Raw genomic sequence first — 14920 nt, forward strand, 5'->3', positions numbered from 1 at the left:
ACATCGGAGGGGGATGGATTTGAGACTTATTAAGGACTGGATTGGACGATTTCATTGTACTGAGAAAAATATTATTTTATTGTTTACTTATTTATCAGATGTATATCCTGCATAATCGACACAATCTAACCTCCTCTTCTATTAAACTGCGCTAGCAGTTTCTAGCGCGGGGAGCCGCACCGCTCCCGACAATCACAGTTTCTATGAGCGCTGGGAGTACAGGAGCACAGGCCATTCAGCGCAGCTCTCTGCACTAAAAACTGCTAGCAGCAGTTTAATAGAAGAGGGTATAAGTGGGTTACATCAAAATATAGATAGATCAAATAAAAAACAAAGCTATCTTTAAGACTATTGCTTTGCTCCCATGTTCCAAAATATGTTTTGTTATTGTTTCTGACGGCATTGTAACATGGTTTTGTGTCATTCTTCACAACAATAAAAATGATTTAAACTTAAATGACTCACACAAATAAACAGAGAGCAAAGAGAGGGGTAACCTACATGGAGCAGCAGATACAACCCTAACAGCAAAAAGGGAGGGGGGGGAGCTAACCAAATGCAATGCAGGCTTCCTTTTTGTGCAGACTGGATGGACCATACTTTTTTTTAATCTGCTGTCACTTACTATGTTATTTTTTTCTAAAACATCTCCCATTCAAACACTGACTTCAATCCATAATTTTAATATAAAGAGACAAAGACCATGCTGAGTCAAACCCATTGCCCCTATTCATTGAAACCACGATGAGTTACTGTGTCTAAGAAAATATTCACTGCTCTTTTCACTGAATTATGCACCATTTTAAAGTTATCCTACCTCACCCCAATCTAGCCCAATCTCTGGCCAGTCCTCAGGCCCATCCGTGTGAGACAGACCCACATACAAAGGAATCAGTACATGCTTATCTATCTTATGCATGTTCATTGAGGACATAGTACTACTTATCATTTCGATAGCGCTACGAGACGCAAGCAGTGCTGTACTTTAACACGGACGAGACAGTTCCTGCTCGAAAGTGCTTACAATCTAATTGTGACAAACAGGACAAAAAGAGTAAATCTATACTTGCAGCTCAGGTAGGGCATTACAGAGGGAACGATAAGGCAGATAGAGTGGGTAACAGCACTTCAGTATACAAAAAGAACTGCTTTTAAAAAGCGCCCCCCCGTCTCCTGGTGTCTTTTCCTCCCCCCTCTTCCCCTCACTTAATTTTATTTTATTTAATGATGTAATTATAAACCTTCCTTCTACCCTCTCCCTCAAAATTGCATACGTCAACGTATCCGTCTATTTTATATTCAACCCTTTTTTTTAACCCTCATTCTTAAATTTATTTTAATGTTTTTAGCTTTGTAAACCGGCCAGATACACGATGATGGTCAGTATATTAAAATGTAAATAAACTTGGAAACTTAGGGGTCCTTTTATCAAGCCGTCGGACATTTCATCACGTGCTAACCCCTGCGGCCGGCTAAAAAACTAATGCCTGCTCAATGCAGGCGTTAGCGGCTAGCGTGGCAGGCAGTTTAACGTGCGGTAATACGCGTGTTAAACCCCTACCGCAGCTTGATAAAAGGACCCCTTAGAATGACAAACAGATATAAGTGCTTTACAAGTGGACTGTAGTTAAGACTTAAAAGGACTGGAGGCCTGCCTGGCTAGATGTGTCCCGAGGACCAAGTTGAGAAACTCTAGTCTACCTCATCAACTAAAATACAAGGAACTGAAGTTCATTTATTTATTGGAATTTATTAACTGCCTTTATGAAGAGATTCACCCAAGGTAGTGTACAGCAAGTACAGTTCAACATAAAACTTACAATTTTGTTAACAGCATAACAATAGTAAAATGACCAAATACAGTATAAACATAAATATGATGAATAGGACTACCATGAAAAAGCATTAAAAAAATACTGTATTTTTCGCTCCATAAGACGCACCCACCTGTAGAGGAAATACCAATAAAAAAAAATTCTGGACCAAATGGTGTGCCCTGTACCCTATCCCCCTCTAGTGGTCTAGTGATAGGCTGGGACAGGGTACAGGGCACGTCTAATGGTAGGCATGTGTAGTGGCAGCCAGCCAGCTAGCTAGCTCCCAGCCAGCCCCAACACAGCCAGCCAACCCACCCCAAACCCGTCCAGACGCCTGAACAGTCCAGTCCTCTAAAAGAGGACATGTCCGAGTAAATCTGAACATCTGGTAACCCTAGGATGAGAGGGCAGGTTGTAGGCCTTTCAAGATTTTTCAAGAGCTTCCTCTGTAATCTGGTTGAATGAGTCCCAGATGGCTGTGCATGGTAGGAGGGAGCTTTGATGTAGGTCCTGATGGAGACCTTTAATTTTGTTAGCAAAATCATTGCTAGTTAGTTGCAATTGGTATGACTGGTTCTGTTGTGGGGTTTGCAGTAAGCTGTTTACTATTTAAAATAGTTGCTTGGTTGAATTTGCAGCTTGTTCAATGTTTTCAGAGGAATATTTTGGGGGGCTGTTGTTAAAGTCTAGCAGTACATTGCCATGTATTTCTTACAGTTGAGCCTGTCTTTATCTAGGTAGGAATTTAGCCATTCCTTTCAAATTGATGTTCCTGACACTTAAGGACTCGGAGAGAACCATATGGAACACTTGATTGTAGAGCATAGGACCTTCTCTAGAGGAGCTGGTTTTTCTAATCCCAAAAGAATATGCGACGCTTACAATTAATGCAAAATGCTGCGGTCAGACTTATCTTCGGTCTAAAGAAATTTGATCACGTGACACCATACTACAAACAGCTGCATTGGCTGCCGTTGGAAGCTCGTGTAAAGTTTAAGTTCGCCTGCCTATGCTTTAAAGTTCTTTACGGTCTAGCCCCTAAATACATAACTGACCTCTTCTCCTTCTCAGCCAACAGACACAAGAGAAGCTCCCACTTGCACTTCGTTTCTCCCCCGGTTAGAGGTTGCAAACTAAAAAAACACCATGAACACCTTCTTTCACATCAAGCAGCTTTATGAGGTAAAGATCTAGAACAACTGCTCTCGCCCACCACTTACAAGGTATTCAGGAAGCGCCTCAAAACTCACCTGTTCCTGAAGTATCTAGACAGCTGACCCGCTCCTCTCTTCCCCTCTTTAACGGTTCTCTTACCCTATCCCCCTCTTGTTTTCCCATCCCTTAAGTTCTCTCAACTTGTACTTCATTAATCTTATGTAAACCGCATAGAACTTAACGGTACTGCGGTATATAAACTGTTATTATTATTATTGCTAAGAGTGCAATCCAGATATCAACCTGTGCTAACACTGTCATCATCTTTTCATCTACCATACATGGGGGTAGGACAAGGCCTCTAAGAAGTTATCAGCAGTTAGATTTCTTTTTTATTTGAAATTTGAAATGCATACAGATTAACTCATAAACATAATAAGAAAACAAACTAGCCCATGTAAGGAAAGAAAAGAGGAATAAGCAATTACAATCCAACAAAGGAAATCAATTAAATTACTCTAGACCTGGATCTACTTAAGGCAATGTTAGAATTAAACTCTGATGAATGTAACTGTTTAGCTTCCCTATTTATCAATAGTCTTTCCACTTGATTTGGTTCAAAGAATACATAATTAGCATCTGAGGAGAAAATAATACATTCAGAGGGAAATTTCAAAAAGAATGTAGCTACTAGAACTATAACTCTATCTTTAAACTTAAGAAATTGTTTATGTCTAGTCTGAGTAGCCCTGGAGACATCAAGAAATATCTGCAACTTCCCACCACAAAAAAGTTATCTTTCTTTTTAAAGTAATTTTTCAAAATTAGAACTTTATCCATTTCTGAGACAAAAGAGACCAGGAGAGTGGAGTGCTCTGAGACCCAGTTGTCCTGGGTCGTTTCCAAAAAGGCAGTCAAATCAAATCTCTCATTTCCTTTATCAAGGAGCACCTCAGAAACATTTTGTAATAATTATAGAATCTAAATTAGACAGAGCTAAAACTTCTTTGAAATACTTTTCCAGCAGAATCTCATAAGATAGTAAGGGACACAGAGAAAATTTAGGAATCTCAAATTAGCAGATCTAACCTGGCCCTCCTTTTACTAAACCACGATACCCGTTATTAACACAGGGAGCCGCGCTGCTCCCGACGCTCACAGGGCTATATTTAAGTCATCTGTCTGGCGCCTATGGCAACAGCATAGGGATGCTTATGGATGCCCAAAGCCACTTCCGGTGAAAACTATGCCCATGCCAGCCTTAGGTGTCAGTAGGCTTATGTCAGACATCTATATTGTAGGCATCCTTCACACCATTGATTTTTTTTTTAATGTGCGACCCGATTGGCTGGAGAGATGGCAGTAGGACGTCTACCACAGTCTACAATCAGGACATCATTTGTAGAATCAGTCCCAAACTGTTTCTATTCCATTTGGGAGATATCATTTTGGGAGATATCATTTTCAGATTAATAATTTCTGATTTGTCTTCCACCATTAGGCTACCTCCATTGGATCAATACAAAATGAGATAGGCATGAAGCTATCCAAGCATAAGCACAAATTTGGAACAATGGGTTATGCATGCTCTAAATATTCTAAGCACAAGGTGTATTTTTATTAATCTATAGAAAGTGCATTAACATAGTAACCTAAATCTGAGTGAGCATGTAAACCACCCTGGTATATTTAATGAAGGGCAGTATATCAAAATTTAAATAAACAGTTCATCATCAGGACCTCTAACAACAAAAAAACCCTAAAACTTTGTACACCCATCCACCATTTCAGCAGATTTACAATAGTAAATATAGGCATAATATGGGGCTTGAGCATAAAGCAATCTTATGTGAGCATGATACATTTCCTCTCTCTGTTTCTATGGATAACACCATCATATTTCTAGTTTCCTCAGCACTCATTAGAATCTCAGAGAGGGCAGGAGCCAGAACGCCTTGAGCATGCGCCCAGCGTAGAACATCAGCGTCAGGCTCTTTCAGCACCAGCACGCATATGATAAGCACAGTTCTTGTCAGTGAGGGGAGGAGGTGGACAGCAGCACTGATCATCTTGGGCGCAAAGGGATGAGAGCAGCGCCGGCGGCCTGGGAGGGGGGGTGCAGTTTGAAGTGGAAGATAGCAGTGCCAGTAGTAGAGAATGACAATGGCCAAATTTTCCCCCGTCCCAGTGGGAACTCATTTTCCCATCCCAGCAAGTTCTTTTCCTATCCCTCCCTGCCCCATTCCCGCATGCTCTGTTCTCATCTGCACAAGCCTCAAACACTTTAAAATCATAAGTGTTTGAGGTTTTTATGGTTAAGGCAGAGCTTACAGGAATGGGGCAGGGACAGCAACAAAAATCGCGGGGACGAAACAGAGACATTGAGTTACTGTGGAGGAAATGTGGGCATCTCTTCTGCTGTAGGGGAGGGGTCACTGTAGGGATTTTAGGGCAGCAGGAGACTGTGGGCACCTCTCCCGCTACAGGGGGGTGTCACTGCCATTCCAGGGAAGTGTGTTTGCCGCCGCTGCAGAGAAGGGGTGTTGCGATGGAGCGGAGAGAATGGGCATCTCTCCCACTGCATCACAACACACGGTCTTTCTAGCAGTCTCTGACACTGACCGACCCCTCCCCCCCACACACACACAGACTAGTCGCTTATTTTTCTCGCCAAAAGTCAACACCGCTTTTTGAAAATGGCTTGGCATTTTTTAAGAATCCACCGGAGGGCTTATTTCAGTGTTGAAGAGCCCATTTGCATGTCAGTGTCTGAGAATGCTAGAAATCTTGCTAAAGACAGAGATAATCCGTTTTGATAATCCGCTGCTAAACTGCGTACAGGCTAAACCGCTGGAAAACAGTTTAGTGAAGGTCTTAAAGTTTTGAGAATCTGGGCCAGAGTTTGGAGTGGAGGGTAGCAGCACCAGTGACCTCGGGGGGAGTTTGGAGGATAGCAGCAATGGTGGCCTTGGGGAGTGTTTGCAGTGGAGGGTAGCAGCAACGGCAGCCTCGGCGGGGAGGGTTTGGAGTGAAGGGTAGCAGTGAAGGTGGTCCCGGAGGGGGGTATTTTATTTTATTTTTTTTGCAGGTTGCTTGAGAGTGCCAGATGCTTGAGTTCTAGTTAACAGAGAGTCTACTGTAGTATATTTTAATACTTTGTTGAAATACATAAAATGCTATTTTTTAACAATTAAGGTTAAACATGTTTAGTGGCTATTTGAAATCAGTAACAAAGTTTTGTGGTAAGAAATGGACTTGGAGTTGAGTGTTAAATTAGGCTTGAAAAACAAAGATAACGACAAGACCTGTAAAACAATATACTCTAAATGAATTTGGGTGTTTGAAATAAAACACAAACAGCAGAGGGATAGGATCAGGGTAAAACAGGTTGAGTATAAGAGCCATAGGAAGAGCAGAGAGGGTGATGTGTTCAATCTATATGGGCATATACAGTACTTCATTAGTAGAAAACAAACCTAGACTGCTCAGACTAGATGAGCCTATTTGCCCTGCATAGCATGCATTTATTCTATGTTAAAAAGACTCAGGAAGCAAGGTATCAACACGGGCTACCCATTAAGATGTGTTATTTTGCTAAAATAACGTTTATTGTGCTAAAATAACGCAACACATCTTGACTGTAGGTCAAGCTGTTAACTACATTCCTGATTCATTTTGATTTTGCTATTTATGCAAAATACATTGTAGACAAACTCAATTAGACCATATTGTACATCTATGCAGATATACCAAGTCACGGGTATTTGCCCTCACCGACGGAGCACACCCCCCCCCCCCTCTTCTTGAAATGCAGACCAAATCATAGCAGCCAGCTCTGTGAGTGCTTGAGCACCGCTAATATTGAGCAAACTGCGTCCAGGAAGGGGTAATTTCCTTTGGGTTTAACACCCCCCAATCATTTTGAACTGTTGTCTCCTATGGACCAAGACCCCTCCTCTCCCTTTCACTACAATCTTGCATCGCTCCCTCTTTCTTCTGCTCTCCCTCATTCTCAAACTCCCCGCCCCCTGCATCCTACCTTTAAACTGGGTTTTTGAAGGCGCCGCCTGCGAATGGTTATAGTTTCTATCCTCCGGTGTCCCGCCCCCTCAAATCGACTTCCCGTTTCCGGCAGGGCAGTGCGTCGCCGAGGGGAAGAAGTTACGTCAGAGAGGGCGGTGCCCTAGAGAAGGGACGTAGGCGATCTCAAAGGCGAGTAGGAAAGTAGGATGTGGGGGCGGGGAGTTTGAGAATGTGGAAGATGTCACTGCGCGAACTGTGAAAGTAGGTTGTGACTGTGCCCTCCGATTTGCCTCTCACCAGCTCAGAGACTTCGACTTGGTTGCCGCCCCGGAGCTGCTTAAAGGAAGAGCGCAGGAGTCTCTAATGCGCGAGCTCCTGTCCCATAGAGCCACAGTTTGTTATAGGGCCTTGGTGTGTGTCCTTTCAAGGGCTTCACGAGCCTACCAAACATGTTCTATGTGCCTGCATTGCACCGTCCCATTCTTACTGCCTTTGAGTCTGTAAATACAAAACCTTTCTATGCCCGCAATTTTGAAAAAGGATTATCTCTTTTAAACACTGAATATAATTCTATATGGGAACATGGTAAAAAAAACAGGATTTCCAGGATATGGCATGTTCGCTGTGTGTGGCGTGTTCTACGTTTGGAAATGACTTTTCTAAAAATTGTGAGGATATACTGTATATGCGTGTACAATCACTAACAGGAGCGGGTGTACTTTTAAGTGGTGTTTCCTATAGGTGTTCCTGAGGTCTGCGTTTGTGTGGAGATATTGTCTGTTTTATAACATAAAATACACAGGTATACATGTGCCCAGTGGGATTGGGTAAAGCGAGGATCCCACGGATCTCAACAGCACAGCACATTCTTTAAAATCTGCTTACCTCGGGGGTGATTGGGATCTTTGAGGTCTGTGGAAGTTAAAACGAGGATCCCGGCAGACCCCAAGGCCGCTTTCTTTTTAAGGCCATGTGCTTTAGCTCTATGGGATCCGTGGGGCCCCCAGGTAGAAGGCATTTGGGGCACAGGGGTGCAGCAAAGCTGGGCACAAGAAAAGGAAGAGCTAGGATGAGACAGCAGGAAATTCATGCAGTATTCAACACCAAGAATCCTTACTACTACTATTAGTTATTTCTATAGCAATATCAAAGATAACAGTGCTGTACAGAGTCATGAAGGAGAAGTCCCTGCTCGAAAGATCTTACAATCTAGACAGACAAGCAGGATGTTTTGGATATAGTTAAGGGGAATGGATAACCTGCTGACTAGGTTGGTGGGCAGTGGGGAATAGGGTTATGGATTGAAGGCTATATCAAAAAGGTGGGTTTTCAGTCTGCTTTTAAACAAGGGAAGGAGTGTGGTGGACAAACTCAGGTAATTTATTCCAGGCATTTAGGGCAGCTAAATGTCTGGAATAAATTACCAACCACAAACAGAAAAGAAACTAGCAAGGGTAGAAGTTAAAACGCAGACCCCATGGAACTAAAAGCGAATGGCCTTAAAAAGAAAGTAGCCATGGCAGGGATCCTCATTTTTTTAAACTCCTGCAGATCTCATGGATATCACTCAATCTGCAGATCATTGTTTTAACTTCTGCGGACCTCATAGATCCTGCTGGAGGAGGGTAAGATGAGAATACATAGAGTGAGCGATAATTTGTGAGGTCTGCGGGAGTTAAAAAATCGAGGGGACCTGACGCCATAGCCGCTTTCTTTTTAAGGCCATGCGGTAGGGGTCAATGGGATCCTTGTTTTATCCAGTCCCTATGCCCATATTAGAGCATATGCACTTTGTTGCACATTCCTTGAATCCAGTTTGTGCACAGGCTTATTGTAGAAGCCTCTTATACAATAGAAGTGTGGTGAGAATTGTGTGATATGCAGAGCCTAAGAAGCAGCACTTTTCTAGTGCTCTGTAACCTTCTTTTCTATTTAACATTAACTTACTTTCAGCAACAATCCAAGGACATGTATACCAGTGGATGAACTTTTGAATTAGTGTATGAACCAATATCTGCTGTGTCCGGATGGAGAAATTACCTCTTTAAGATTACACACAGAAAAAAGACAAACAGCCGTGACCAAGCTGGCAGACTCCACTAGAGATCCAGGCAGCCTGAATCCAAAGCATTTTGCGCAGCTTAAGGCTGCAATGGTCCAGGCCCTAGAAAATAAATTTGCTGATCTTACAGAGCAAATACCAAATGGTTATGCACTCTAAACTGAGTACACACAACAGATGGGAGAAGCTGAGCAGCATATTTCAGATGCAAAAGATGAACTCCAGCACATACAGTGGCAATTACAGGCTTTTACAGCCAAATTGACCTGTGAAGAAAAAAAATTAATTTTGAAAACCAGGTCTTGCTGGAGCAACTTTAAGCTGGTAGGTCTATCCGAGGTAATCAGTAATGGAGAACTTGCTGTGTTTCTTGTGTGATGGCTACTAGACACTTTCCCTATAGAGCCTTGGCTTGGTAAACTCCCTTTAAAAATTAAAGATCAGCTACATGGGAGGCCAAGTACTTTGGGCATGAGAATACTTCATTATAATTATAAAATGATACTAAGGGCTTACTGGAGTTTAGAATTGTTAAAATAAGATTTTAAAAAGTGCTTTTATTTCAGGGTGGATAAAAGTCAATGATTTTTTTTATCTGACTTTTTATTTAAATTGGATTTTTAAAAAATAACCCCCCCCCCCTCTTTTTCTAATGCATAGTGCGGGTTTTAGTGCCAGCAGCAGCAATAACTGTTCCGACGCTCAGAATTCCTATGAGCATCAGAGCAATTACCGCCACCGCCAGCACCAAAATCCATGCTATGCATTAGTAAAAGAGAGGCAAAAGGCTAGTCTCAGTTAGGGCACTTGTCTCTCACATTAGCATAGTCATCCAGAAATGTTTCTATCGACTAAGAATGATACGCTCCCTATCCAAGTTACTCGAACCAGCTGCACTAAATACATTAATTCACTCTCTGCTAATTTCATGCATAGATTATTGTAATGCTCTGTATAAGGGCACCACAAGAAAGGAGATTAGATGACTACAGATCGTCCAAAACACTGCTATTAAAATCATTATCGGGGCAAAAAAAATGATCATGCCTCCCCCCTCTTGATCAACGCTCATTAGTTACCAGTCGAACACAGAATTAGCTACAAAATTTTGCTTTTAACACTCACAACTAAACTGAATAATCAACCTGATTTTATTAATAGACTTTTAATCCCGTATAGCACTCCAAAATCTCTTCGTACAACTTCCCAAAATCTCTTAGTTATACCTTCCTTAAAATCGATTAATACGTTGCGCTCCAATAACTTTGCTGATACTGCCCCTACTCTGTGGAATTCATTACCGATCCATCTGCGCTACGAATCTGATATAAAACAATTTAAAACTAAATTAAAAACATTTTTATTCCAAGATGCTTTTGGATAACAATTGCCCTTTTAAGGGCTAAATTTAAATTTATATTTCCGCTACTTGTTACCCAACCGATTGTTTTATCCTTTTATGTCTCGCCTTTTCTATATTAATTGTAGTTCATCCCTACTATCCCATTGTTGTGTAGTCTGTATGTATCTGACTTTTATCCATTATTCCATTTTTATAAGTTTCTATGTAATTTATTATTTGTTTTTTATGTAATTTTATATTGTTAACCGCTTAGAAACCAGAATAAGCGGTCTAAAAATATTTTAATAAACTTGAAACATAATAATAATAAACTTGATCTAAGGGCCGCCGCATGAGCAGCTGGGCACGATGGACCACTGGTCTGACCCAGCAGCGGCAATTCTTATGTTCTTTTTCAGAAAAAATATATCTAAAGATAGTTTCTATTTAAGATACATTATAATCCAAAGATATATTCATCATGAAATAAGGATTAGTTTTTATTATTTAGCATGAGGTTGTATATTCATGTAATGTTTAAATTTTTTGGTAATTGAATTCCATTCATCCATTCATAATATCACAGGCATGATTTAAATCAAGTATTTCTGACTGGGAATTGGGTCATTCCATACCAAATAGTCTAAAAATTTTTTTTTAAAGTCCCCCACCATTATGTCTCATTTTGTTAAAAATTTGTATGAAGAACTAGCACAGCATTAAATAAAAAGGTTTTCCAAAAGATCAGATCCTTACTTGCAGTATAGTATAATCTCGTTATAACGGACTCGCTTATAACGAAACCTCGCCTATAGCAGACAAGGTTCACTGGTCCCAGCCGTGCACCATTACAAACATACAGGCGGGGTTCCCTGAATGGAAAAACCTTAATAATCAATATAGTATGGAATTCCTATGCTTTCAGGCGGACTTCTTGGGTCACCAGGCCACCCAATGGTATAAATTGCTGACTGGATTTATTATAAAGAAACCAAACACTGGTCTGAGAGACATTTGGAGCATTGAGATTAAGCATCAAATTACTGCGTCTCAATGGCCATGGATTTGGACTTGGAGGATGAGATGTACAAACTATGAGACAAACTTGGTATTTTCTGTTACATAGAGAATTATGGACCCCTGTTCGGTTACAAAAATTGGATAGCTCTAACTCTGATAGATGTTGGCACTGTTATCTTGAAGCAGGGACTTTAGATCATTTATTATTCTATTGCCCATTTATTATGAATTTTTGGAAATCAATTTGGGACCAAATTAATTGTTTATTGGACAACCCAGTGGCATTATCATATGATACTGTACTGTTTGGTATGGCAATGAGAGCAAAAAGTCAGATTTCTTCAAATAATAATAAATTCAACAAATTATGTATAATTGGAAAAATTGGAGTAGATTAAATTATAATTTCTGGTGGAATTCCTTATGTCATATTTATAAAATTGAAAGATTTATTGCAATACAGCAAGGATGTTTCAGGAAATTTCAAGATGTGTGAGAGCCATTAACAAAATATTGTATTGATTAGATGACATTTTTTTCCCCCTTAAATTTACAGGTTCAATTTTGAGAGGGGGAGGGGGGTAATTTTATTATTACATATTGTACAAGGTATTTGATTGTATGATAGGGAAGGGTGGGAGATAAGAGCAAATCATTGTACCATGGATGATTATTAAATGATATATTTATTGTTAATCTGTTTTAACATATTGTCACACTTGTAAGATAAAAAAAAAAAAAAAAAAAGAACAGGGGTGTCCCATGTAGCAGCATCGTGAAGTATTTTGTGCATCCCTGGTCGAGGGCGATGCAGTGTTTTCCTCTTCTGTCCCCAGGTGTTTACCATCTTGCCAACTCCCTCCTCTGTCTTGCTGCAGCGTTTGTGTGGCCCCAGAAAAAAAATTTTCGGCCAATGCGGCCCAGGGAAGCCAAAAGGTTGAACGCCCCTGCTTTAGAACATCTTTTAGTGTTCTGGTCTTGCAATCATTTTGTGCCGTACTAATGTTTTCCTGAGTTTTGTCATTGATGTTGCTGATATTCTCGTGCAGTGATTGTTGTTCATTCATTGAACGTTGTTTCAAGTTGACCTAAATAAAGTTTTAAAAAAATGCAACTCTGGATATAACGGACTGTTTTTCCAGGTCCCTTGATGTCCATTATAACGAGATAATACTGTAGTCACTGAGCTAGATCCCCTTGTTTTACTGGATGTTCATAGCAACGTACACAGCAGTGAATAAAATGTCATTTTTTAGCTGTTCATAAAGCTGGCAGTAACTGATGAAAATACTAATTTTGGCAGTCCAGCACAGCTTTATATGCTAGTTTCAGCGATGCTAGTATGAGCATCATAGATGCAAAAGCCCACTTAAAACCTGGCCATTTTAGCATGTGCTAAACACTAAAGCGTCCATTATATTCTATAGACTTGTTAGCGTTTAGCATACACTAAAAGGCTAGCGCACCTTAGTAAAAGAGGGGGAGTGTGCCTTAAAACTTGTTGCAATTTGTCGTGACATATTTTGACCAGTTTATCAGCTGCTATAGCAAAAGTAAATAAAGACTTCAGATGTTTATCATAGATCAGTGGTTCCCAACCCTGTCCTGGAGGACCACCAGGCCAGTCGGGTTTTCAGGATATAATCCTAATGAATATGCATGGAGCAGATTTGCATGCCTGGCACCTCCATTATACGCAGATCTCTCTCATGCATATTCATTAGGGCTATCCTGAAAACACGACTGGCCTGGTAGTCCTCCAGGACAGGGTTGGGAACCACTGTCATAGATTATTCTTGCACCGGACACTACACTGTCAAATTTGCAGTAATTCATTATGAATAGATGCACCAGAACTTTCCTTCAAATTTTGTACCATTGACACAAGGGCTAAAATTTGTCAATTTTTAGTGTCCGTTATAAAAAAAAAAAAAAAAAAGGGTCTGCCTGAATTTTTTTTTTTCTAACTAGTACCATCTGAAAGAGGAAATGGCACTCTACAAGATTTATACTTATCTGTTTTGCAATGAAACCCTTATTGAAATATAAATTTGCTTAAAAATGTGGGCTATTTTGTGAGCACAGCCCATGATGTCACAAGGCTAGAAAGTGTATGTGTTTGTTTTTGTTTTATTTTATTTATAACCCACTTTTCCCAAAGCGGCTCACAAGTATAAACATACATAATAAAAAATTACATAAAATACATATAAAACAATCGCACAAATAAGCGACCAGTGCTTACACCTAAACAGCAATCTTAATACCCCTAATTCATATGACAAAATAAATACCCCTTCAATAGCTTCTTAAACCCAGCAAGATTACATTGCTTTCTGATGTACAAATATAAGAGATTCCATTCCTGGGGTCCCCTACAAGAAAACAGTCATATCACAGTTTCGACCAAAATTTCGTTCAAGTCCCAAATGCTCAGAACAAGACCATTTGGACGTGGGAGGGGCCAACATTGTAATGGACTGTCCACCCAGACATGGCAACAGAGCAGTGGGGCACCTTAAAGGGCACTGATGTGATCTTCACAAAAAGGGTGCCACATAAACATCTCACCAGAACTCCCTTATATGTTATGGTGAGCCTCCCCAAACACACTATACCACTTGTCTACAACCCCAATATCCCTTATGGCTGCAGGTGGCACCTATATGGCAGTATTTATTTATTTATTTAGATTTCTATCCTGTTCCAGGAGCTCAGAATGGTTAGGGTAGAGGTTGGGGGAGGGTTGATGGGCGCACATGTTCCACCATAAATGTAGTGGCTAGAGTGGCTTATGGGCCCGGGTCCTCTCTATAGTTCACTAGCCCACCCCCAGGCTATTTAAGACACCTGTGTGCAGCTCTACTAGGCTTTTCTATATCAGGTGCTGATGTTCTGGAGACATGTGTGTAATTATTTATTCTGATCTTTGTGGGGGTGAGAGGGGGGTCAGTGAACACTGGAGGATAGTGTAGGGGTCACTTTGGATACCTTTATGGCACTTATACTTGTTTTTACATCGTCTAACTCGCAACGTTTAAGTTTCATCCAGGATGTCGAGTAAAACAGGAAGACTAAGTCTAGGTCGGCCCCCCATCCCACCCACATACTGCCCTAACCACGCCTCCAGATGTGCCTCTTTCAGCTCTGGGTGCACAGCAGCATTCAGAGGCATAGAAAGGCCCGTGACACGTCCATAAAGTCGGTTTGATTATCGGCATTTTGGACGACCTGTCTTTTAGGTCGTCCAAGTGCCAACTTCAGCGGGTTTTTAGACATGTTTAAGTTTTGATTATGAGCTCCTTAGTGCAAAACTGTATGATCATGTTCATGTGGGTGGAGCATGGATGTATCATGAGCATTTCACATAGCAACATGCACAATTTATAGAATTGAGTTGGGTGTGTGGCATGGCGCAGCTAGGCATGTCCACTTAGAATTAGATTCTATAAATGGCATCTCCTTTCATTCCCTCCGTCATCTTCCTTCTCCCTCCAGCTG

General features: G+C 40.8%; 1 protein-coding gene across 3 annotated transcripts in view; it reads right to left on the reverse strand.

Moving 5' to 3' along the window:
• The window catches only part of GNB1L (G protein subunit beta 1 like), a 171229-nt gene extending 164093 nt beyond the window's left edge, over positions 1-7136 (reverse strand). For all 3 annotated transcript variants that reach the window (XM_033953968.1, XM_033953965.1, XM_033953966.1), the window contains exon 1: positions 7012-7136. The gene's annotated coding sequence lies outside the window, so the exon portion shown is untranslated. The remainder of the gene's footprint in view (positions 1-7011) is intronic.
• Positions 7137-14920: the final 7784 nt, after the last annotated feature.

Source organism: Geotrypetes seraphini, chromosome 8 (genome assembly GCF_902459505.1).
Source record: "Geotrypetes seraphini chromosome 8, aGeoSer1.1, whole genome shotgun sequence".
Taxonomy (NCBI): domain Eukaryota; kingdom Metazoa; phylum Chordata; class Amphibia; order Gymnophiona; family Dermophiidae; genus Geotrypetes; species Geotrypetes seraphini.